This window comes from Ascaphus truei, chromosome 5 (genome assembly GCF_040206685.1).
Source record: "Ascaphus truei isolate aAscTru1 chromosome 5, aAscTru1.hap1, whole genome shotgun sequence".
Classification (NCBI taxonomy): domain Eukaryota; kingdom Metazoa; phylum Chordata; class Amphibia; order Anura; family Ascaphidae; genus Ascaphus; species Ascaphus truei.
In genome coordinates this window covers 99,678,055-99,705,267 of record NC_134487.1, presented here as the reverse complement: position 1 = coordinate 99,705,267, position 27,213 = coordinate 99,678,055, and positions in this window count along the sequence as shown.

Below are 27,213 nucleotides of genomic sequence, written 5' to 3'. Positions count from 1 at the left end.
GTGCTTACAGCCATTCACTTGAATTAACCCGTACTGCAGCTTAGTGAACCTCCCCCTATATAAGGCACCACAGCATTGACTCTCTTGTGCTCTATTTGTAGCCTCTGAAAAGTTAGAAACTTGATGCAAGCAGTGACTTTTTTACTCAATTTGAATCACTAAATAGATATGAAGGAGTTATCAGCGTATTTTTCTGTACATGTCGATCCTTTTGCTGTATGCTAATGTATCGGTGTTTCCCCCACCTGGTGGGAGATTTATCCATTACTACGGTGTATGGTGCATATATCTGCTGGTAACAGGAGGGCTGAGTCGTCCGCCGATGGTAGTGGATATACACATTCTCTCTCTCCCTCTTTCCCTTTCTCAAAGTGAGACAAACTCTAAAATTCAGCATCTCCAATTTGTTTTTGAATCCTGTGAGGCACGGTGAAATTTTTCATGAAAACAGTATATATATATATATATATTTATTTTAAATCAAAAACTATTTTGTGAACACGTTGGGAACAATAGTGCACAACTCTACATTTTAGTAGTTTGTTCCAATTCTATTTATGTTGAAAATCATTTAAACTCATTCATATTCATTACTGGAATGTTAATGAGCCAAGGGGACACAAAGAAAAGATCTTTTTGTTCACAGATGCATCAGATTCAATCTCACCCACCCCAGTGTACATCTGCGTTGCCCCAAAGTCGCGCAGCCTAAAGGGTGTAATCCGTTTGCTGCCGTTCGCTGATGTTGGTTGATGTTAAAGCTGCTCTATTTCTATCTGAAACTCATAAGCCCTTTATCCCCTGTACCCAATTTTCCAACTCTATCTGTCCATGAAATGTCTGTGAATTCACTGTATAACCTCTGTTCTTTTAATGTAACCATGTATTTATTTATAACTCTGTGCCCAGGACATACTTGAAAACGAGAGGTATCTCTCAATGTATTACTTCCTGGTAAAACATTTTTATAAATAAAATTTAAATGCATTCCTGTCTGTAATATAAAGTGCCCTGTAGGGATGTGAAGCGTCATTTCAATGGGTGAGGACCTACAAAAACCACAAGTTTGCCTATACTATTGCACCTATAGGGAACCTGACAAAATATAATGTGGCTCAACAAGTTCTGACTGACTTTTGGGAAAATATAAAGCTCAGAAGTGCCACATTATTTTACTCGTTTAGCTACTGTATACTGTAAATTGTTTCCCAAATATCCAGTTCCCAATGATGTGATAAAAATAACATACAGTAATGAAGAGAGACTGCTACAGTACGTTAACCTCTTTCACTCAGTGACTCGGATTTCATCACTGCATATTTCTAAGTATACTTTGGAATAGCTGTACAGAACGTTACTGGCTATGAAGTTCAATGCACTAAGAACAAGGGATATTTCTCTGCACTTGCTGTCTCTGTATATCAAGTATTTATACTCCTATAAGGGGGACATAGAAAAAGTTTAAATTAAAAACAAACCAACATTCTCCATTCATACAAGTTATATTATTATTATTAGTAGTAGTAGTAGTAAAAGTATTGTTAGGGTATTTTAAAATGGAACTACGAAAATATATATAAAAATCAATGGATGCTCAAAAAAGTGTAGAAAGTGTTCTGCATATACAAAATATTGTTTGCCATATTCTGTAGCTAGTCTTCCTGAACTAAAGCTTGTGTGGGCCTCAGGCGGTTTACATTTTACTTTGGAAATGTGGGTAATGTTCTGAGATTACCAGCACATTGGGAGGAGATCCAATAAATTCCGATAAGCGGTGCTGGACCTTGATCCCGGGTTAATTACCATTCAATAAAATGGCAGTTAACGCAGGATTGAGATCCAATATCCCTAATCGGAGCTTCGTGAATCCCAGCCATTATATCATGGAAACTATAAGGGAATAGACCCAGAACGTATATCTAGAACTAATTAAGGAAGGAATGGAAGTTAATTTATGTGAGAAGGGAAATCTTATAGCTTGTACAAATCTGATCATTATGCTTTAAAAGTGTTGATAGAACAAATTATTTTGAGTGTACCAGATGTTTGTAAAAGTTACAGTAGGTTAGCGGTTTATGAGATTAACACAGATTGACATGTCATTGCTGCTCCTAAGAAATAAAAGATTGCAATGGCAATTCGAAGGGTGTTAGAAAGGCCAGCAAACTGTGGGACAGTAGTAATAAAGGCAATTAAGTTTTCCCAATTTTCCCCCCAAAAGGAATAATATACTGCAACAATAATCCTGGAAGATATTTTATTTTAACATTTTATTAATTTTGACAAAATACAAAAAAGTGCACTCAAAAAATAAATCTACATCACAACTTGAATAACATACAAATTAAACAAAACATAAAATAACATTGCCAAAAGCATTTTTTTAGAAAGGGAATTAAATAATACAGATATGTATATACTAGAGTATGCTTAAGAGTCATATATATATATTTTTTTAAAGCATTTGATTCTGTCTACATCTCAGCTGTTTAAAATGCACCAAGAAGCCAAAATGTTCAAGAAGCATAGGAACATTTCTGGGAGTGCCACATCAACTATTAGACTAGATGAAGATACAAGCAAGATAAGAATTGGCAAAGGAGTGAGTCAGGGAGACATCTGGTCAACAAAGCTTTTAACAGCAATGCTTGAAGAGTTGTTCAAGACATTGAACTGGGAAGAAAAAGGTCCAGGAGATCATCAGTAACAATCAGAGAACTTACTGAAGTGAGTAAGAAGGTGGGCCTTCAAATGAATCTCAGCAAGACTAAAGTGATGTTTAAATGTGTCAGCGCTAAAGATCAAAATAAATGGAATTGAGCTAGAAGAAGTTGAAAAACTATGTACCAGGAAGTAGAGAGAATGAAGATGGGATAGAGCGCATTTGGAAGAAACAACACAATCTTTCAAGGGACCTTTCCACTGTGCTTCAAGAGGAAAGTTTTCTGCCAGTGTATTTTGCCTTTGCAGACGTTTGGATATGAAACGTGGACTCTAAATGCGAAGATAATTCAGAAGCAACAAATAGTGCAAAGACGTATGGAGAGATGTATGCTGGGTATTTCCCAGAGGAAACAGAAAACATAATTAATTGGTTTTGAAGCAAAGTAAAAGGGTAAAGAAATAAAAATGGCAGTGGGCCGAACACATCACATGAAGAAATTATCATTGTTGGACCAGTATGTTTGCATTCCAAGGCCTATCAACAGACCCAAACCATGTAAAATGAGAGGATGTAGATAGGTGAGGCAGTGCAGCTGCCTTGTGATAAAGATTGCCGACCGGGACTTCTTGAATAAGTACAGAGGCTATTGAGGAGACCAGACCACTGTATTATAACGTGGCTATGAGGGACATTATATTTATATGGGACAGTCATTGAGTTTGAAGTAATCAACATCTACATGTGAACTTTTCAAATCTTGGATTCTATTGAGTAGCGTCGCTAGGGGGTGTGGGACTCCCTTTTCATCTAAAATGAGAGGATGAAATTAGCAAATTTGTTGAAACAATGGGGAAAAGAAAGGCTTGTAACCAAAGTTCTTGGAAAATCATTGTATTGGCCTTGATCCAGCAGTAGATCGATTAGGGCTGAAAATGATGATGATGATGATGATGTTTTATACACGTCGGTTTATGTGTCTTTTTCTCAATACAAAGAACGTGTGATCAAACTTACCAGAGTGCTGTCTCCTGATCTCCTGCTTTATGGGACAAGCACCCAATTCTTTCTACTTGCAAGTGGAGTGCCAGCTGCTTCTTAGGATTATATATATATATATATTTCTTGCTTTATCCATTGTAACACCGGCGGAAGAAGAGATCAGTGTATCTCGAAAGCTCGCACAAATAAAAGCATTTAGTGAGTCACAGAGAACGGTATCGTCTATTCATTTTTTATTTTATATATATATAAATATATATATATAAAATCATTATTTTGAGGGTATATGCATATTCTTATTGTTAATATAAGACTTATCCTTTAAGTAATCCAAAAATGGGTTCTAACATTTATTATATCAATTCCTATTACAAAGCACAACCTCTGATGAAGTCACTTCCAGTGACGAAACGCGCCAGGACGCCACACTGCACGTGGTGACGTCACTTCGGTTCATGTGCTGGCTTGTCCCTGAGGAACTGTGTGGCGGCATTGGTCTCTGCAGGACTTATACGGAGGTGAAAGAAAGCTGGTAACTACTGGAGGAGGCAGTGACTCTAACCCATGAGTCCATCTGCGGAAGTGTGGTCGGTGAGGGACCCTGAACTGCGCGTCATACCACCACAGCTGAGTTCAGTGAGATTCCCCCAGTCCCCCTCCTCCCAGCCTGCCTCCTATTTCCTGCATTGTGAGACTTTATTTTATATGCCTGCTCACCTCTATTATATATCACATTGGGACTCTATTGCTTGTACATCAATGGATTGCTGCACACCCTGGTAGTGACGACTCCACCATTGAGATTTATCTCATCCATGCTGTTATTATTGGATCTCTTGTGAGTGTATGTCCAAGGGACCTTTTTTCAATTTTTTAAATGTTTAATTAAATTTCATTATGGTATCACGCTATGGAGAATGCGCTTCTTTTTCTATATATATATATATATATATATATATATATATATATATATATATATATATGATCAAAAAATAAATAGATGATGCCGTTCTGTGGCTAACGAAATGCTTTTATTTGTGCGAGCTTTCGAGATACACTGATCTCTTCTTCCGGCGATGTTACAATGAATGAAGCAAGCAAAAGGTATAATTATAAACAGTTTGCTTGCTTCATTCATTGTAACATCGCCAGAAGAAGAGATCAGTGTATCTCGAAAGCTCGCACAAATAAAAGCATTTCGTTAGCCACAGAACGGTATCATCTATTTATTTTTTGATTATTGAAGCTCGGCTAACACGGTACTGATACCTCTACATGAATATATATATATACGTGTAGCCCTTTTTCTGAACCCCTGCACAAAGGAACTACTAATGCTGTGTTTTACCTGTGGCTCCAGGAGTCTAAGCCTCCGCTGTTGGGGAGCCTGGGGTCTTACCCTCTCTTATCATGGTGCAGCGCCTCCACTTACCCAGGATCCCCATTGTAGAGGATCTACCCTGAGTAAGAAAACATAACAACTGTATTGTGCAACAAGCAACCTTTTACTATTGATACTAACTAATCAGATAATGCAGAGTACACATAACATGCATAAGACCCTTACACTCTATAATCATAACATAGCACACTGTGGCTCGGCCACACCTTAATAGGGTTAATGTCCTGTACACAGGTGGCTCTGCCACTCTCCCAAGGAGTATGTCCTGCAACTAGTATTTGTATTGAAGAGTTTACTGGCACACTAGTGCCCCCAATTAGTTAGTGGGAGGCGGGATCAGCGCCTGGTGACCGGTGTAGGTGCACTTGATGACTGACAATACCTCCCGGTCACTGCGGTGACCACACCACTTCACAAAGGGTCCGTAGTGTCGCTCCAGCCTTGCGCCGACACTCTGCTCTGCTGTGTGATCTGTTCTCCAGATCAAGATGGCGTCCGCAACTCTTGCAGCTGAACCAGCACTAATGGGATGCTTCCCTAAGAGCTACGGCCGTCCCTACAAAAGCGGCACCCTACGATGACAGGGGTTATGCTCCTGGGGGCTGGGGAATGTATCTGTCCTAAACGGAAGGGTCACTGACCCTCCGCTAGCACACACGAGGTTCCGCCACCTTCCTCCTTCTCTCCCTCACTCGTGTGTCCTCCCACACGCTTCCTGTCTCTCTCCTCTCCAAAATCCAATCACCCTATTGGTCTCCAGCCTCAGCTGACTTCACCACAGTTCACAGTTCAAAGTTCAACCCCAAGGTCCCGTCGGATTGGTTGCCGTTCGCGCGCTTTCCTCGCGCATGCGCAACCTTGCTATTCACACAGTAATCTTACTTGCAAAAGAACAATATGGCACTTCCTGCATTAGTAACCGCGCGGAACCCACATATATATGTACACAGTCCTAACACATCCTTACATATGTATATATATATATATATATATATATATATATACATATATATATATATATATATATATACAGTGGTCGACAAATCACCAAAAAATCTACTCGCCGAACAAAAAAATCTACTCGCCACCTAGTACCACACGTGTGCTGCTTGGGCCAATAGGAGCTCGCCACGATGTTAAATCCACTCGCCCGGGGCGTGCAAATGTATAGGTTTGTCGAACACTGTATATATATATTCATTATTTTGAGGGAATATGCATATAGTTATTGTTAATATAAGACTTAACCTTTAAGTAATCCAAAAATGGGTTCTAACATTTATTATATAGCTTCCTATTACAAAGCATATAAGGGAGGAAGTTTTAACTGCATACAATGTGGGGCTTTGTGTAGATATCCATTGATTTATTTTATTTATTCATAAAAAGTTTTACCAGGAAGTAATACATTGAGAGTCACCTCTCGTTTTCAAATATGTCCTGGGCAGAGAGTTATGATGACAATATATGGTTACATTAAATGAACAGAGGTTATATATTCAATTTACAGAAATTTCATGGGCAGCTAGTGATAATATGATTATGGGCATATGTAACATTTACAGACAAGGCTAAAACTGTGTTAGACAATAAGTCTCTCTACATTTATGTATATTTTTGAAAATGATAACTTTTTTTAGACGTCAGCGTTAGCAATCAGTTTATACTCTATGTACGCTACATTGACTATTGTATATTCTTTTATTTTGGAATAATTTTTTTGTAACACTTCAGTTTCTTATCAATTATATTAATAACTCAGAATCGTCAATTACATTTAAACTGACTGCTTACACTGACTGAATCAATTTTTCTGATGTGACTAATCAATAAAATTGAGGGCAAATCTCAAACTACTCTCCATAGCAAGTTGACAGATCGCAATACTCTTCTTGTCAACCTCTAGCACTTAACAGAGGTCTTCCATTTTCACTTCTTCTATAAACTGTAGAATAGTATCTGATCCCATTAAATTTGAAATTTAATTGAAATTCATTAGGGAATGTTTTATTGGAAGGGGATATTCACCCAATGATATAAAACTCAATATGAAAAGGGTTAGGAATCTAATTATGCTGGAAAAATCACCAATCTTGACAACACCAATTTAATCAAGACACAACAAGACCCAATGTAACGTTTGCCAGTCATCCCCACTTATACCGCTGCTGCTCCCACTATCAATACCACTGTTTGTGATAACTGGAGAATCCTTGCCTTACAGTAAATCCTACTCTTCCATATTCAGTATGCACTCATCCAATAATGTGCTCCTGGAGATGAAGGAATTCGCGTGACTTTTTAGTTAAAACTGATTTTTCTGCTCCCCCATTGTTTATACGAAAGCCAGACTATTACAAATGCACTGGCTGTGATACTTGTTGTTACATGCTTACTGACTACCTTTAAACATCCACACGAGAGCGTTCCTATTAAAATAAAACACTTCTTGAACTGCAAATGAATTTTTCTAGATACAATTGCTCTAAAGGATCCTAATGAATACTTGTCTCTGAACTGTTTTTTCACAGATTAACTTTGTGAATTTGGATTTGTTCATGAGTATTGACCAGGGACATCCCTGACATATCTAAAAGCCCTCTGAGTCTCAGTTCCCTTGCACGTCCATCGGGTGTGCTGCTGCTCCCACCTTCATTGGGTTCCCCCTCTGCTTTTTCCTTTTGTTTCTATTAGTATACTCGCTGCACCTGTCTTCTGTCTGTTTCCCTGTCTTAATACGTTTCCTGTTCCTGTTTAGTCCTGAACACACAGATACCCAACAAGCTCTAAGAAACCCCAAACATTACTACAAATATATATATATATATATATATATATATATATATATATATATATATATATATATATATATATATATATATATATATATATATATATATATATATATATATATATATATATGTATATATATATATATATATATATATATATATATGTGTGTAGTTGTATGTATATAAGTAAATCAAAAAGGAACGATTCCCATGCTTCTACCAATTCATGAAAAAGGGTTATTTTGTTAAACCTTTTGGCCAAAGCATTTATAAGCCTGCATGCCACAACAAGGCATGCAGGTACCTACACTGAATATATATAATAATTGTCCCATGGACGGTTGAAAAAATGTTTGAAAGCCCTGAAGGGGTTAAATAAAGCATAAGCTTAGGTGAGTAGTGCAATTAAAATCTGGCATTTGGGCAACTTTGTTTTTTTTTTTTGTTGTATACATTTAGCCAACCCCCCAACTAGCACTCCTTTTGACACATATACAGTATATGTAGTCTCTAACCAGCATAGCCAGCAACCAACCTCACACTGATGATATCCATCAAGGTTGAAACATGTCTGTGAGTGGGTTTACTGGCTTTGCATCTCACCCCAGCCTATGCTTAAAAGCTGTGTTTAAAGCAGCATGCATTTGGCTTAAGGGTTGCTCGTGTAATATGAGCTTGAGACAAAAGGTGGCAATGTGTGCTCATTTGCATGTCATTTCCCAGAATCCCTTGCTGCAATGGAAGTGCTGTGTGCTGGGCGAAAATGGTGAAAGACAGGGTTGCAGAAATGTCTAAGACATGCAAATGAATATTTGCAGTTGCTATATGCTTTACTGTGAAGGGTTTTTGACACTTTTTTTTACCCACCATAACCTTAATAAGTGTGGTATATATATAGTATATATAGTATATATGTGGCAATGTTTGGGGTTTCTCAGAGCTTGTTGGGTATTTGTGTGTTTATTAACTATGTGCAGCTGGTCTCAGCTGCTTTTGGGAGAGTAGTGGTCCCTGCCCCCCAAGGTTTAAGCTCACTCCTCCCCACTTTCCAAGTTGTCAGGTCAGTTTCATTTTACCAGGTTACGACAGATCCAATGCAGATCATTCTTCCTGTAATTATACAGGTAAATAAGAATTTTAACTCAGGGGTGTTAGGACCTGCTAACGGTCATGACAATTATAAATAATACATGATATAAATAACACAGAGGGTAGAAGTGCTTCAGACATAAAAGTAACATTTAGGAAGTGGAGTCCCTGCTCCAAAGAACTTACAATCTCATTTTGTTGGTAGGAAGAACGTACTGCTGCGGCCGAGTTTATTCGAGCATTTGCCCGTTCTCGGCCGCAGCAGTAAACTGGCGCGCACCGGAGGGTGCCGGGCGCGCGCCGAAGCAGCGGAAGAGCGCCCTCCGATCGCTGCCGGGTCCGCCGGGTCCCCCGGAACCCCCTGCCGCCGTCCCCCACATCGCGGGACACCAGGGCTCCCTCGGGGAGCCCTGGACGCGCGTGCAGGGGGCGCAGGCTCCCGATGACGCGTGACCGCGCGTCGGTGACGCGCGGCACGCCGAGGGGCGGCCACTAGCAAGCCGGGAAATCTCCCGGCTTGCGGAACCGGCCACACTTTAATAAAGTGTGTCGGTAGTGTACAGAGACAGTAGGAGGGTGGCAGTAGGATGGCTGTTTTTATACACGCTGAACCCAGCTGGGTTATTCTATCCTGAAAGTGTTTGATATGATTGTAACCATAGTGTACAGAACATATGTTTTAAGATAATTGGTGCTTGTTATGAGGTTAGAGGAGTGCATCCCTTAGCTAGTCACCCAATACAGTTTTATTGGTTTGTACACTAAGTTTAGCCAATGATACACTCGTGATTTACTAAACCCGGCATTGTAAGACGGCTACGCATTCAGGATTATCTACACTCTATACGAGATGTTGCTTTTTCATGTGGATCAAGCACTCTGGAATAACAGTGTTATATTACTACCAATAAAAATTGATGAACCGCCTGATGTACTGTACAGTTCTCAAGGACAAACAGAAAGAGAAAAAATACAGCGCACTACTCTCATGGTATTCTATGGTTGGTATAATGTGATATGGTGAGACAGGTAGGTAATGCACGTACAACAAGTTCAATATTTACAGCATGGCATGTTTAGGGTACATGTTGCCACAACGGCAGAAAGCCAGCTCCGACTTCGTGGACGACCACCATCGTTCTGTACCGGGCCATGTGAATGCAGGTGTCCTCGTATCCAGTGGCCCACTATCGGATGACGTCAAGGGATATAGCGGCAGCTGCTTCTTGGTCCGGGGAAGTCCGGGGTGCCCATAATATTGCTAGTTACTTACAACTCCTACATTGTCAGCTGACGGGTTCGTTACCCTCGATGCAAACCGAAGAGCTCCTTGTGCCTCTGGTGGTGACCGATGACATCACTGGATCACGTCACATAAAGCGACCAACCAGCGCAAAGACAATAGGACATATGAACCACAGGCACACTGAGAACTGTCAGTGTGTAAGGGGTAGAGAAGGACAATTGCCCAAATACATACAAATCAATCCAACGCGTTTCGTACTGTAGATCAAGTTTACTTCATCAGGGAATAAGGTGTACAAAAATGAGAGTAGATTTAAACCCTACAACTACATGTGATTGACAGCACAAGGGGGGCGTGCTCGACCAATCACAGTCAGTTGCTGTAGCTCACAGATACCAGCTTAGTTACCAATCATTAACAACATACAATAAGTCATTTAATAACAATATAGAAATGTACTAAAACATATTTAAAACAGAAATGCGACAGTATAAAAAGATGTAACTCAAATACCATCACATAACCTCAAAGAGCTAGAACGAGAGAAATGTGGTGTTAGAGACATTGTAATAATCCGGACTCAGTCCAGGAAAAAATTAATTATCAAATCATATACAAGTCATGAGGATCATGAAAGTCGAGCTGTAAGGACTGCCTATAGATGATAATTGAGAAGAGCTTTATATAACTGTACTATGGTATTTGCTTCTATTAAGCAATGTGGTGGCTCAATAACCCTTTACATTTCATATACTGAAATGTTGTGCAGTTTGGGTTGACAATTGGGATCAGTACCACTACTTTTACGTGGAACAATACTTTTTTTACAATATGAGTCTCATGTTGGCTTTATTCCAGGGGAGCGCAATCTTTTTTCCATGCGCCCCCCTGCCGGTTGTTCCCATCTCTTGCGCCCCTTCCCCCTTACCTAGGCTCTCGCCTCATGATGTTACGTTGCCATGGCAATGTGATGGCACATGACCTCGCAGCGTTGTTTGCCATGGCATCTCCAGAAGCCGCCGGAGCCAAGGTTTGTGCAGTTTACAGAGGCCTTCGCAGCTTCCCCGAGGCCTCTGTAAACCCCAGTCCCCCGCAGACAATCTCCCGCCCCCCCGTTTGCGCACTGCTGCTCTATTCATTAGTTATGTATACACACTATATATTTATCATGACAAGTATTTTTTTTTATGATCTCTGTCACTTTTTTGATCACTCTGCTAACACTTTGGTAAGACAGGATCTTTGTCATTATACTGTACTAACCTATAACGTTTTGCACTGCATTGTATGTTTTATTGGGCTATTTAGTGTTCTTACTCTTGATTGAGGATGTGGTACTTAGGTCTGTTTTTCTACTGTTGATCATGTGGTGATAATTATTATAACACTTTAGTGTAGGAGTGTTGTCCTGTATATACAGTGTATATATTATTATTATTCTACTTTTAGATGTGTTTGTTATTTTGCTGGCTTCACGCTGTACACCATGATCGTACTAGCATTGAAGTTGAAAGAATTTACAAGATTTATTATACATTTAGAGTGCAAAATGTTGTTTTGTAAAATATATTATTAATAATTAAATGAGCCAAGCAGTTAGTGTTCTCAGTAAAAAAATAAATGTCAAGGAAAGAGATGTAACTAATGTGAATAAGGCATACTAAGGGTACTAATACGAAGAGAGACAAAAGGCTAGTTTGGCCTTAAAATCTGAGCCAATCTATCAAAAGTTCTTTGCATGTTTGCTGAGATAAATCCATTAGCAATGTCTAAATGATATTGAAGATCTTGAAAAATGTGACGCACCTTGTACAGTACTTGCCAGCAGGTCCTATCTGAAAATATGATCATGGACCGACCCATTGACAATAATTATTTTGTAAGTGTTCTTGCTGCTAATGTTTGTGCTGTTATTATGGGAGGTTGTAGCACTCATCTCTAGTGTTCCTCCTCAGAAGCTAAATGTTGGGATGTCTCTACGTGTACCTCTTGGTTCTCACGTTTACTGTTACGCCCAGAACAAAACAATTAATCGATGAAAAAAACAAAACTCTGACATATTGTATGTGCATAAACTAACAAGTACAATAATGTATCACACGCAGATATTACTCTCGAGGTCTCTTGATAATATTTATTCTTTGTAATGCAGGCTCATATCTTATTATGATTTTATGTACTTCACAAACATAACCTTCAAATGCTGCAAAGCCATGAGAACAATGGGGGCTATTTACTTAGAGGCAGTTCACACCTACATACTGACGCATGCTTCTATGTTAAATAGAATGATCAGTGCGCTTGTCACTAATTTATGTGCAAACTAATAAATGCAATCATTACATTTATATTGTTGCCATTAATGTATGTGGCTAATCTAATGTGTTAGACAATATTGGGCCACTACCGCCATCTCTGAGGTGGTGGCCCCAAAAAATGGTTAATAATAGGTGTGAACATTAATTAATCATGTAACAATTTACTTTGTTGTTTTAGTCTTGCTGCAGCATGGCAAAACACACACACCACTAAACACGCCTTCTTTTCATGATGTAAATACCTTGATGTTGCTTGAAGCGCTACCTGACACATGGCATGCAAATGCAGAAGTCAGTACATGAAAAGCCACTTCACAAATGCCGATTGGCAGCTACACATAGTACAGTACTCTAGGATTGTGAGATGTTTTCTAGGATTTTGCCCATTTTACACTTTCGTACATACTGTAGCCCCTAATGTATTTATTCCTGAGGGAAAAGGCATATCATTTAGCAGTAACACGTTTCTGTTACACGAACCAATTTAACCAGTTATTTTATTACATTATGAGTACCTGAAAAGTACCATTTATTCAAAGAACATTCAGACATATGTAGAAAATAGCAGTGTCAGTATTGGATTGACTTGTGAACAGGACATTTAGGAGTTGTTAAGACATATTTGGTCAGTTATTTAACCCCTTCTTTGACAAAGAGGCCAGAAACGCTTTGCAAATTGGTAATGTTTTGCATACAGGCCATTATTGCATCTGGCAATAGTTATATTGTATCACAACTAATGTTTTCAGTTTGTTCTTAAAACAGTAACTTGTCATATGCAAACAGTTTTTGGTTGCGTTTTTCTAATATTTACATACTTCTATAATTTGAAATCAGCAAAACATGAGAGAGCTTATGTTTTTTTAATCAGTTCTGTAGTATTCGATAACAGTGACGTTTTTTTTGTTTTGTTTTCATTCAACACTTAATGCCACGTCTAATGAGTTTTAATATACTGAGCATCCTTTGATTTCTATACCAGGTCTAGCCCACCTCCCAAGCAGTGCAAGATCTTTGCAACACTTTCCTGCTTCGGATAATTTGTTGCCAATATTCCCAGCAGTCTGAGCTGTAAACTGTAACAATAGATAATGTTACCATGGTAATATAAGGATACATTTTAGCTGCTGAGTTACACTGACTGAAGCAGCCATTTCGTTAGGCCCACAATCAGGATTTATAACAGAACCACCAAACGATTGCCACCTTAGGTAAGAATGTAGAATTATACATTGTCACATGCATTACATATAAAAAATAATAAATAAATAAATTAAAAGTTGGAAACCAGTATTGCTGTTTTAATATATATTTACTAATTATTTCCTTGGTAATCAAAGCACAGAAATATACTGTAATATTTCCTTTTGTGGTTTGGATAGTGAGGATTTACAAGACAGAACTGGGTACTAAGCTATGGCCAACAACTCCTATTCAGGTCAGGAGAGCTGCCAAAAATAGATGGATTCTGACAGTCTATTGACTATGAACAAGAGTTGCCAGCTGTTGGCAGTACTTTAGCTATCCTAGAAATGTGTACTGCCCCATGTAAATTGGCCCTTTTCCAGGGCAGAGAATGACAGCTGTAGGATAGATCTGTTTAAATGCTGAGAGCTCCAAAAACAGAACTGGCCTTGGGAAGAACCTTCCAAGACAGCTTTCATAAGCCTGCATTCCCTCTGTGGTTCCAGACAGCATATAAAAAGCTATAAGATTCCAAGGGATAAGAAGCTACTAATTTAGCATTTTTACTCATAGGTTGTTCCTTAAAATTAATTTTGTATGGAGAGACATAGTCAGTGCAAACATATCCTAACGCCTAACCCACACATATTCATACACAGGCTCAGCAACTCACCCACAAAATACTCACCCATTAGGTGACCCATTCACATTCCCTCAATTGCTCAACACACACACACACACACACACACACACACACACACACACACACACACACACACACACACACACACACACACACACACACACACACACACACACACACACACACACACACACACACTGACATTCATACACATACACTCATTCAGGTCTCACTGAAGGTCATGAAGAGTGTATTGAAATTTGTACAGCTGGGTATTGCTACTACATATAAAGGAAAGAGCAGCAACACCTCATTCTACACCAAATTGTAATAGGAGTAATGTGTGCTCTTTATAACTAAAAAAGCAGTTTCTGCCTAGAATTGGGTAGGAAAAATCGAGATGTATTCATAAAGAAACAAAAAGAATCCTCTTAAGGGTGCACCCCATGCCTTATAACAGAGTTCAAACTGGAAGTATGCAGCACCAAATAATAGTAAAACTTAGCTTTTATTATTTACATCCATCAATAAATTGTTCACTATGCAAGCAGATCCAAAAGAGGGTAGAAACCAGAATTAAAAAGTATATATATATAATAATTTGTAAAACACTATTAAAATGTATTTATTTTTTTGTTACTTAAGTTTTTATTAAGCATTTTGCAGAGTTTAGGGAAGGGGAGACCTACAAAAAAGGGGAGGGGGTACATTTATACATATAATTTGGTGAAATCCCAATGGGGGGGTGGGGGGTGGGGAATTAATGGAACACAACCAAAATAAAAGGGAAGCTAAAATTATTTCCCAAATGTTAAATGCTACCAGGTTTCCTCTCTGCAAGAATTGGAACAATCTGACCCTCCTTCTCTACAGCAAATAAAATGTGTCTTTGATAAAAGCTTGATCTGAGGTGTAATGTATAAGTGAATAGTTATGGTCCTTTTACCATTGTGAAAAGTTATACTGATCTCTCTCTTTTTTTTTTTTTTTTTAATGATCAATTATAGTTTGCTATATCTTCTCAGGACCTAGTTATTGAGTTACAATGTGTCTTTGCTCTGTTAAATCAGACTTCCCCCATCAAACTGTATTTCTGGCTATCTACAGAGACATAGTAAGAGAAAGACTTGTGAAGACAGATTGGACATTTGGGCATGTCTGCCAGCTTTAGGTCTCACACTTTAGGCATGAAGTATTTAAATTATCTAAACTAGAAATAGGAGTTTATCATCCTAACTTCAACAGGTAGAAACATTAAGTCACCAGCCTATTCACTTTCTCTCTTTCCTCTACGCTAATCCCCAAATGTCCAAGTTGTCTTCACCACTATTTCTCTTACTATGTCTCTGTCGATAGGCAGAAAGACAGTGAGATGGGGGAAGTCTGATGTAACTTTGTTGTAAATAATAATAGCTAATTTTTAAAATTATTTGGTGGTGTATATCAAATCCACGTTTTGATTCTGTTATGCTAAGAACAAACTTTGGCATGGAGTGCACCCTTAATAGGACTCTTTTGTGTCTTTAAGAATATATCTGGCGTATAGTATTCATACTACAGTAAGATACAATGTTTATTGATATGTTTAAAAACATTCCTAGAAAAGTCAAACGGAGAAGACAAACTATCTAATACATCTGCCACAGGATTATATAAAATTTCAATGCTGACCCTTACTCTCTTTGCAAACAAGTCTTGTCCTTAGAATGGATGGTACATAATGCCCAAGGACAGCCTACTGTATGTAGAAATCTATTAAATGCACAATAGATTATATATATTTTTATACTGTATAATATATATATTCACCATAATTAGGGTTGCCAGATGTCCGTATATATGGGATTGTCCCTTTTTTCACCTCTGTGTCCCGTTATCCCAGAAACATAAGGACGCTTAAATGTCACGCATTTTTGGGAGGAGGAGACGGATGCCAGTGAGTCAGTGTACAGTAGCTGCCTCCCTCCTCCTCCTTCCGAATTGCAGCATCAAATTATGCCCCAGACGTCACCAACGTGACGTCGCGCAGCATTGCATTGCCATGGAAATGCATCGTCATGACTTAATTATATGGTGCGCCGTCACGTTGCCATGTCAACAAGACATGGCAAGATATTTCTCCTGATGAAGCTGATGCTAGTTCAGCGAAACACGTAGAGCTTCCACATCTTGCGCAGTGAGCTCCGCTTCAGAAGAGAGGGGACCGCTTTGCCGTGTACCTGCTTCCTCTCCCGAGTAAACCGGAAGCTGTCAAGCCTTCGACAGATGTGACGTCAGACGCCATCCGACGCCATCCAGGTGCGGAAGTACCGAAGGAAGACAGCCTTGATACCACCTCCCTGGCGTGAGATTCACTGCTCTACCATATCTTTATGTGTCTATTATATTTGTACATATTGTGAGTACATTTCGTTAGCTTTTTTATTGTGGTAAAGTTTTACTGGTCTGCACTATGGTTTCTCTCCGCTGTGTTTCCTCATGAGTGTAATCTTGAGTGAGAGCGCTCCCGAGTTCCTGCATACCCTGAGTGAGAGCGCTCCCGAGTTCCTGCACACCCTGAGTGAGAGCGCTCCCGAGTTCCTGCACACCCTGAGTGAGAGCGCTCCCGAGTTCCTGCACACCTTGCTCCCCGCTACATGCTGATTCTTCACTTACTGTTTGTACGTAGGCATTCTGCACCAGCCAAGTTTTGTTCTATCATCATATGTGATTTTACTGCACCATCATTTGTTCTTTTCTGTTTTGGGGGGTTCCTGAATTATCGCTCCCTTCATACCCTGGATGTAAACTGTTGCTATAGGGAACCTGTACAATTCCCTTTGAAGGTGGAGAATTTTTCTATTTCACCTTACACCTAATTTTATTTATTCACATCACTTATTATTTATACACAGTGTTGCTTAGCGCCGTTCTGAATCACTTGGGTTACTTAAACAAGACACAGTGTGACATCATGTTGGTGACGTCTGCGGTGTCATTTGACACTGCGATTCGGAAGGAGAAAGAGGGCAGCAGCAAGGAGGCGCCCGCCACATGCAAGTGCCTTCCCATCAGGCCTGACGGGCCTGAGGGCGTGCCATCTGTATATGGGGTCAGACATTTTTTGCTGCCCCAAAATGTTGCCTCCTTAGGCACGGGTCTAATGGGAAATCCGCCACTGTGTACACACATACACCATCAATGCATCATACCCACACTGTTCATGCATTATATATACATACATACACACACCATCAATGCAACAAATACACACACTTATCCATGCATCATATACACACACACAGCATCCATGCATTATATACATACACACACGATCAATGCAACGAATTCACACACTTATTCATGCATCATATACACACACACACCATGTATGCATTATACATATATACACACACCATCTATGCATTATATACATATACACACACTATTACCAGAAGCACACTGCAGCCAGCCCGGGAGAGGAGGCACCGCTAGGCTCTGCAGCGCCACCTGCTGTCCGGAATCTACAGTGCGTGCACACAGCTTCTATCCTCTGTTAGTCCTTGATTATAGTAGGTCCAGATGTGCGCGTGCACGCCCTTGTGACGTCATGTGCGCAGCGACACCTGCACTACAGGCATCGGGAGGTGACAGGGATGCTTGGCGGAGGTGTGGCCATGACGTCACGTGATCGGCTCTCCCTCATTGGCTGAACCGCTCACGTGATACGGCCATGACGGTGCCGTCACACGGCAATATCAATTTCAGATGCCTGCTTAAAATTTGTGAATTGGACGTGTCGTGCGTAATTCAAAACATTCATTCGTTTTGGCGTCGCTTGCACGCGCGCCGCAATTATAATCATGGCCTTACTGGCCCAATATTTTTAAATGTGACCTGCCTGGGGTGAAATTTCCCTCCTGCCTCCCTGGCCAGTCAACTCCTTGTTTGGGGGGGGCTGGGGTGTGACAAATGGACAGGGATGGAGGGTGAGAAATGGATAGAGACGGGGAGTGTGTGGGGGGGAAGATAGGGAATAGTGCATCCTTCTTCCTTATACTATGGCAACTATGGTAATGCAGGGTAGTGACGAAGCTCGCAAGGTGGAGAGAGAGGTTGTTGCTGGTTAAAGCGGTGTCACGTGTGACTGGGAGGTGGAGCAGTTGTGCCTCTGAGAGCCATTACCCCCTGTGTCCCATAGTATAAAAACAAATGTGGCAACCCTAATAATTCATCGAATATAATAATAAAATGCTAGTGTTTGGGAATCTCCCTTTCATTTAGTGGCGTGCAACCATGATTGCATTTGTTAGTTTTTTTCTGGAGACTCAAATCAAGAATTATTATAGGATGTAGTTACTAAATATTTGTAAGCATGTGTGAGGATTGGCCCTCGGTCCTGACCCGTGATGCGACCCATGACGCATTGGGTGACGCCCCTCACGCGTGCACTGCACGCGAGCACCGCAGTACTCCTGCTGGCACGGGACCTAGGCTCCGCCCCCGCGCCACTTCCTATGACGCAACGGAGGACGCTCCTGTCTCCGCTACACGTCGGCGTTGCATGATCAGAAACACTCGTGGTGTTAATGCTAACAACATTAATTCCCTTCATTACTCCACAGCTGTAAGTCACTCCACCCCAGCCTATCAACACCCAATCTACCTGTGATGAATCACTGCCTGCAGCCTTCCCATTGGCTCTCTGTGCTTTATATGCTGAGCCAGCCCCTGGGCAAATTGGCTGAGCATAAACTTGTGCTTATGTACTAGTGCTTGCCTGAAGCATCCTGCTGCCCTGCTGTTGCACTGTGCATTCTGCTTTGATCTCTTGCACCTTTCACCTCAGCTTGAACCTGGACCTCTACCTTCTCTGACCCCTGGACTTCGGCTATGCACAAAGAGCATTCTGACCTCTCAACTCCTGGACCCCGGCTAGGCACAACGACCATCCGACTTCTCCAATCCTACACCACGGTGAGTATTATGACTATTCTGACCTCTCCTACCCTGACCCAGCTACACAACTACGACTCTGAAATCCAGACGCGGTTGCGCGGTTGTTGGTCGGTGTATTCTGCATCCCCACCTCAGCCCTGCGGTCTCGTCTTGTTTGTGGTGAGCACTCGTTACAGCATGCTGTGAATCCTTGGACTTATGTACATTTAGGGGGCTGTGCGTGTTTTTAACAAACACATGTTGACTACAAAACATAAAAATACATCATTACAAAATACCCCCATTACTTTCTTGCCTCCCTTAATAACATGATATACACATTCTGCCAAATGTTTAAAAATTAATAGTTAGAGATGGTCGAATCTTCCCAAATCCGTTTCACAGATTTTCTCGCATTTTCCCCCCAAAATCGTTTTTGCGGTGTAAAATCCGCAAATGGATTTGGTCGGTTTTAATCCGCATGTATTCATCAAAATTCTGCCATTGGATACAATCCATTCACGGACTTGTAGAATCCAATCCGCGTATTCAGCAATCCGGATTCAGCCAACGAATTGCTGAATCCCCGGATTAAATTCTACAAAATCATCAACGGATTGTGGAATCTACAGATTGTATTGGTAATAATAATAAAAAATCTGAAAACGTCAATCGCCCTTTTTGAGACTGATCCACTGAAATCCGCAGACCAATGGAACCAGACAATCCACTGCTGATCCAAATTCACCAATAAAATTCTCCCATCTCTATTATTAGTGTGAAAACAGCTTTATTTCCTGTTATAAACAAACAGCAGTCTGGTGTACGTGCTTCTTACACGCAGCTTGCATTTGGTCTTGTGGTGAGCTCTCCACTTCAGAGAGCGGAGCCTTGGGATTTAGGACACCTCTTTCTGTCATGTTTCAACATGCAGAGCTATGATAGCATAAACATTTTCCAAACTGCAACTAGATGAACAGTTATACACATGCCAAGTGACACAAAGCAGAAGCAGGAAAACATTAGAAGTAATACATCACCGTTCTATGCTAACTCATTGGCAGCAAGAAGTCATACTCATTTCCTGTTTATTCATAAGTGTCTTCTAAAACTAAACATTCAACTTGGTCTTCTATTTTTACAGTTGCTTCTGTCATTTTCGACGCTGCCTCGCATACAGGGATATGGAAAGTATGTTATAGTCACCTTAAGGGCCTCGTGCACAAAACGGTAAAAGTGTTCTTGCCTGAGGATTTACATTTTTATGTCCTAAAGATCTTGTCATCAGTTCACTTCTACTAAGTCAGAGCATATGAACACCATTGAGTTTATCATCAATAGACAATTTACAATATAGAGAGTCACCTATTTATATCCCAGAGTAGGACTTTGTGCACCTGAAAACCAGATTCATTCAAGCCAGTCCCGCTTAGAAGGTTTTAATACAATTCTTCATTAAGAAATTTATTTTGCGTTTCCTTCCTCCTTAATCCGAAACCCATACTTAATGGAGCAATTCCTCATTCCCCTCAACAACAAAAAAATAGTTTTGTGCACACCTTGAACACCGGGGATTCCCAGGGCACAACCAAGCTTGGACTTCCTTCTAGGACACTTCCTGTTAATCTCTTTGCCCCGTTAATTCCAGAAAATCCATGTTATGACATGGATAAATGGAACATGGAACACTGTAAATCATAGCATCACTCTTATTATTAATTGCTTGCCACTAAATACGTTGGGTATTAGCCATGTTATCCTCACTAAAACATTGTAAATGATATATTTCATAGAACTTGTTATTGGGCTCTGAGCTTGTTGTGTTGTTGAGCTTGTTGTTGCTTGGAGTAAGGCCCTTGACCCGTAATTTGAAGAGCATTTACAAGTATAAAAACAAATGCCTCGCAAGGTGTTTCGTGACCGAGTGCCGCCACATTGCTCTTCCAATATATGTTGCTAAGTGGAACTGGAGCCTTAAACATTTCAGTACCCTTATCAGATCAGTTTTGTTCTGTAGCCTAATATTAGTAACTTCTACTACAAATCACTGATTTACATGATTAGCTCTATATAACATTGTAGGGTTTATTTATCAGTCTCCTGGCAGAAAAACTATGGAAAAACTAGTGTAAAACAGCAACAGATTGATCTGTAAGGGAAGTGCATAGAAAGCTATGAACAATTTTTAGTTGATAAATCTGGTACAGTTTTGCATGTTTGACAGCCAGGAAAATGTAAAAACTACTATTTTTTGACCCTTATCCATTTTCTGTGATGATGTGTACTGAAGAGCAGGTCAGCTCCATTCAGACAAATGGAAGTAAAATCCATTTAGTAGTAAGTGCCTACATTTATTCATAGTAATGCTGGAGAAGGAGCACTTCACAGGTATACTGCCATGGGTGCTTAATAGGGGAAAGCAACATTTGGTCTTGGCCGTCCTGCCGCGACCAACTCCCCATCGGCATTTAGCAGCAAGGGGTCAATCAGTCGCTCCACTGCCGGCCACTTCAACGAGAAGGTACATGTTAAAATAGGTAGTCAGTTTTAGTTTTAATGTAGGAGGTTAGTTTTAGGGTGGTGGGTTAATTGCAAGGGTTTGAGGGGTTAAGGTAGGGGTTGAACTTTAGGGGTTTTAGCAGTTATGGAAAGGGCTTAGGGTAAAGGGTTAAAGTTTTTAGTGTAGGGGGTAGCATTAGTATAAGGGGATAACATCGGGGGATTTTAGGGTAAGGGGTAAGGTTAGTCGCTTACCTTAGCGGCGAAGCAGCCGGCGGCAGAGTGTCCCAATGGTGGGGCAAGTCACAGCCAAGCACCGGCAGTCATTTAGTCTATCTAACATCTAACATATATCTAACACTACAGGTCCCCTATACTTCAGGAGATTCAGATAGACACACTGGAATTTGACATACTCAAGAGAGTGGATTTAAAGTGGTTCTTCCAAGAATTTAATCTTTATATCACTCAAGATATTATCACATTTGCAGTGACTCTTCACAGCTGAGCATCGATAGTTGGAATTTCTCTTCCTATTGTTTGCTAACAATGTACACAGTACAGAGCCACACACACATAATACCCAGAAATAGCCCCGATCCATGCCCCCCTGCTCGTGCTTGCAAAATTATATAGGACAGCCTACGCTCATGCTTGGAGAGTTGGTGACGTCACTGCTCTCTAGCATGAGCGTGCTCAGCGGCACAGTGGACGCAGCCTTATGCTCAGCCAAATTGCAGGTGCAAAGGCTGAGCATATAAAGGGTGATTCAGCCAATCAAGGAACTGCTGGTCAGCAGAGGCTGAAAGTGAAACCAAAGTGCTGATTCGTTGCTGTGCAGAGTGCACACAGCAGAAGCTGATGAGGGAGCCTGCAGCCAGTCAGAATCAAACTCTGGAGCGAAGCTTGCGCCCGATCCTCACAGAAAGCTTGCATATTACATTATTTAGGGGGCTATGCACTAAGCTCCGAGCTTTCGAGCAGGCCTGAAAAAAATTAGCACGTCCGATAAAAAATGAAGCCGGCAGCGCGATTCACTAAGGCCCTGAGCCCATTTTCTATCGGACGTGCCCAAAACTGGCTTATCGTGCGTGCAATTTTTTTCCCTCTACTAGCGCACTAAAACTTCCCATACGCTAGATTACGTGACGATGCCGGCGTCACATGGCATTTCAGCCAATCAGATCGTGGGAACCAATTCCACACTCTGATTGGCTGAAATACCATGTGACGCCGGCCATTTTGGATTTAGTGAAGTCCTCTTAAAGGCAAATGAAGCACAGCCATTCTGATTGGCTGGCATCATTCCCTTTAAGTGACGTCATGTAAAAAAAATTTTTTTAATTCGGAACATGGTTTTAACAGCCAATCAGGTGGCTGTTAACCATGTTGATGCTAAATGTGCTATCACAAGCCCTATTTAAGGCCGTGACGCCTCATTTGAGCCCAAGAAGACGACGAGACAACATCGGTTGGGATTTACCATGGGGGTTTTTGGATTGACAGATGAAGATAGAAGATAAAGAAGATCAAGAAATGGTGACAGATGAAGATAGAAGAAGGTGATTAAAGAAAGAAAAAAGAAGATTTGGGTACCTGATCCGGATCTTCATGGCGGATGGCATCGGTTGCTGTTGGAGGCCTTCAAGGTGCGTGAGCTTCCTGTTACCCCGGGAGTCGGCGGGCCTCCCCTTCTAATGGTAAGTAATATATTGAATGTTTGTAAATGTCTCTTTTTACAGGTTTCTTCATTGGATGTGTTTTTTTTTATTTTTTTGGGGACGCACATTGACTGATAATATATTAATCTGTACCACTTTAGGGTACAGATTAATACATTATTATGACAATATTTGGGGGCATTTGTGGCTTGGTATTGCTGTTGGTTTTTTTAATTTCAATTTCTTATGTGGATGTGATTGTTTGTTTTTTTCCTTCTTAATGGTAATAAAATGTTTGTGATTGGTGTTCGTTTGTAGTTAATGTTGTATTATGTTAGCTAATGCGTTTTATGGTTATTTCAGATATTGTTTGAATGTATTTCTTTGTCTTTTAATGTTTACATTCATTAATGTTGTAGTAATTCATTGGTTTGATTGGTTAGTGTTACTTCTCATTTTGAGTTGGTTTAGGAATTAATTGGTTTCATTGGTTAATGGTTTAATTAATTAATTGTTGATGTTGTTACTGCTTGTATTAATTGGATTAGCTGGCTACTGTTTTTATTTACTTTATTTAGGTATGCTAATGCAGTGTTTAATAATGGGCAAATAATCTATTATCCATATCTGGATAATAGTTATTTTGCACATTATTGTACTGTATGTGTTAGGGGGGTATATTTAATTAGAAATAATGTTTAGTATTTTTGTAGGCACAACATTGGTACCGCTGGCCCGCGGGTACCCCGGGACTCCCGCGGGGACCCCGGGTAGGCCGCGGGGTCACCCGCGCGACCCCCGGCCTCCCTCGGGGACCCCCGCGGGGTAAGCCGGGGACACCCGCCGGCCTGTTGTATGGGTTTTGCGCCTTCAAAAAGGTAAACAAAGAATTTCTTCTAAGTCCTGCTTTTTTTATCACCTGCCTTTAGCTGGTGAGCTTTATTCAGCGCAACTTTCACGTACGATAAGTTTGCGTTTCTTAGTGAATCCCGCAGAAGGGCACGATTCAGCGCAAACAGCTCATCGTACGAGCAAAGTTGGACTTTGAAAAATTTCCAGGAAACAGTCCGTTTTAGAGCGCAAAGTGCCACTTTGCGCTCTTAAAACGACTTATCACTGCTTAGTGCATAGCCCCCTCAGTCTGTTATGTGGGAATTAGAGCAAGCTTCTATAGACCACTAGCCATTTAGATTTTCACACGTCTATTTTGAAAACCATATTTTAAGCATGCAATTTATGTCTCTGCCTAGCACCTGAGCTAAATAAATTGGAGATGAAATGTGGTGGTTGCTAGTATTCGTTGTACCTATTTCCAGCACACAGAAATCCTTACTGGGAACTAATGTTTAAATATAAAGTTTAAACATATTCTCTCTCCACTTAAGAGAGAGAATATGCCACAACCCTTCTTGAGCTGTGCGTTGCGTAAACATGTTGAATACAGGGGGTGATCTTGTACATAATGATGACTAAACTTGAGCCCTGGCTGAAATGCAACATTCTTTTCAGATCTCTCCAACTTTTTGCCAGATAAAGTAACATATATTTCTATGTACTAATATTTTACATTCTTTGTGCATGAAGAAGGGTTTCTTGTACATAATGATTATTACAGGAATCCTATGGGGGTGATTTACACTGTACTGTAGTGGGAGAGCACTTCAAATAGTGTATAAATATATATATATATACACACACACACACGCACACACGCACGCACGCACGCACGCACGCACGCACACACACACACACACACACACACACACACACACGAAAGGAAGGATTCATAGAAAGAAAGAAATATATATTTTTAAAGGGAAGGTGGAGAGAGGGGGAAGCTGCATTTTTTCACATATACATAGTTAACAAAACAATATATATATATTGTTTTGTTAACTATGTATATGTGAAAAGATGCAGCTTCCCCCCTCTCTCTTCATCTTCCCTTTAAAAAAATATGTTTCTTTCTTTCTATGAATCCTTCCTTTCTTCCTCCCTTTCCTTCCTTGCCCATTTGGAATCAAATCAGGAGTTCAGAAAGGGAAGTTTATAAATACCCTATTTCACGACAATTTGGTGTTGCTTAAAGCAGCAATACGGGTTTCACTTTAGAAATGTAAAATAAATTATTACAGGATTTAAGAAGGGGTCTTCGGAGCGGAACTGTGTTAATTTCAGCTCTGGGGACCCACTGCTCCAGAGATTCTTACCTCTGTAGGGGGTTCTGGTATCCAGGGCTGGCTGGTAACATTTCAGGGCTCATGCAGGGAACTGGTGCGGGGCTCATTACCTTCTCCTTCTCGATGTCTTCCTGCAGTGTCCTTCATCATGGCGCCGCAACGTCACATGGCGTCGCGTTTCAATGACAATGAGACATCACAATGTCACGTGGCATCACGTTGTCATGGCAAAACGGCGCCATAGCGTGTCCCGTTGTCATAACAACATGACGCCACATGTCATTGAAACATGATGCCATTTGACTTTTTACAAACTTTTACAAACTTTTTGCAGAAAAGGGTTGCTTACTTCTTTGCAAACCACACAGTCCAACAAGTTTCGGTGGGAACACCATCTTGACTTGAACAAAGTCCAGAGCCTTGAAGGAGCACAAGGCCCCCCACGGTACGTTGTGAGAGGTCCGTCCCTTGTAGAACAAAGATGGGGTTCACGCTCCCGGGATCATTTTCCCACTGGGTATGCCCCCAGGAACACAGTATGTCATGCATGATGCACAGGATCCCCAGAGCCTGAAAGGTTCCGTACCAGAAACACAATTGGTTGTTTGTTGGTACCCAAGGGTCGTCACGGTACACTGTAAGGGCCCTGGCCCATGTTCAGGAAAATGATGAAGGGTAACATGCTCCCCGATATCGTACCCTCGGTGTGCACCCCAACAAAGTCTCTCTGACAGGGACTTAGGCAGCCCCCTCCCCGGTGATGCCTCGGGGAGAGACTCTCCCCTTCCGTGGCTCGGATGGGTGCTCAGGGTCCCTGGGGTAGCATCAGGGGCCCGACTCCTGCCTCTTTCTATTATGCCAGCTAATAGTGCAAACTCCAAAGCCTGTCCTGCTTACACCCATCTCAGCAGCACCTCCAATTGTTGCACCTGTCCCCCCCCCCCTCTGGGAGAACTTGGGTAGGCTTCTGCTGATATAGTGCTGATTACCTGTGAGGGAACAGGAGAGATGTGTTGCCCGTGATCGTGTGGGGGAACAGAACAGTCTTTTTGGGGATCCGCTGTTTCTTCTCCTATTGGTGTCCGCGCCTCTAGACATAGTGGGTTCAGCAGAGCTGAAGGCAGTCCCACCATGACAACCTTTACCCCCAATACCTCTATCCAACACTACTGCCGAGCCAGAAGTATAAATGAGGATGATCTTTATTGTAGCAGCCACTGCCGGTGTCATTAAAGCATACACTGGCGACACACTTTATTGCAGTGTGGCCAGTACCGCAAGCCGGGAGATTTCCCGGCTTGCAAGTGGCAGCCCCTCGGCGTGCCGCGCGTCTCCGATGCGCGGTCACGCGTCATCGGGTGCCTGCGCCCCCTGCACGCACGTCCAGGGCTCCCCGAGGGAGCCCTGGTGTCCCGCGATGTGGGGGACGGCGGCAGGGGGTTCCGGGGGACCCGGCGGACCCGGAGAGGAGAGGGGGAAGCCGCGATCGGCGGGCCTCTCCTCCGCTGCTTCGGCGCACGCCCGGCACCCTCCGGCGCGCGCCAGGTAACTGCTGCGGCCGAGAACGGGCAAATGCTCGAATAAACTCGGCCGCAGCAGTATGATTCAGTTGATAGG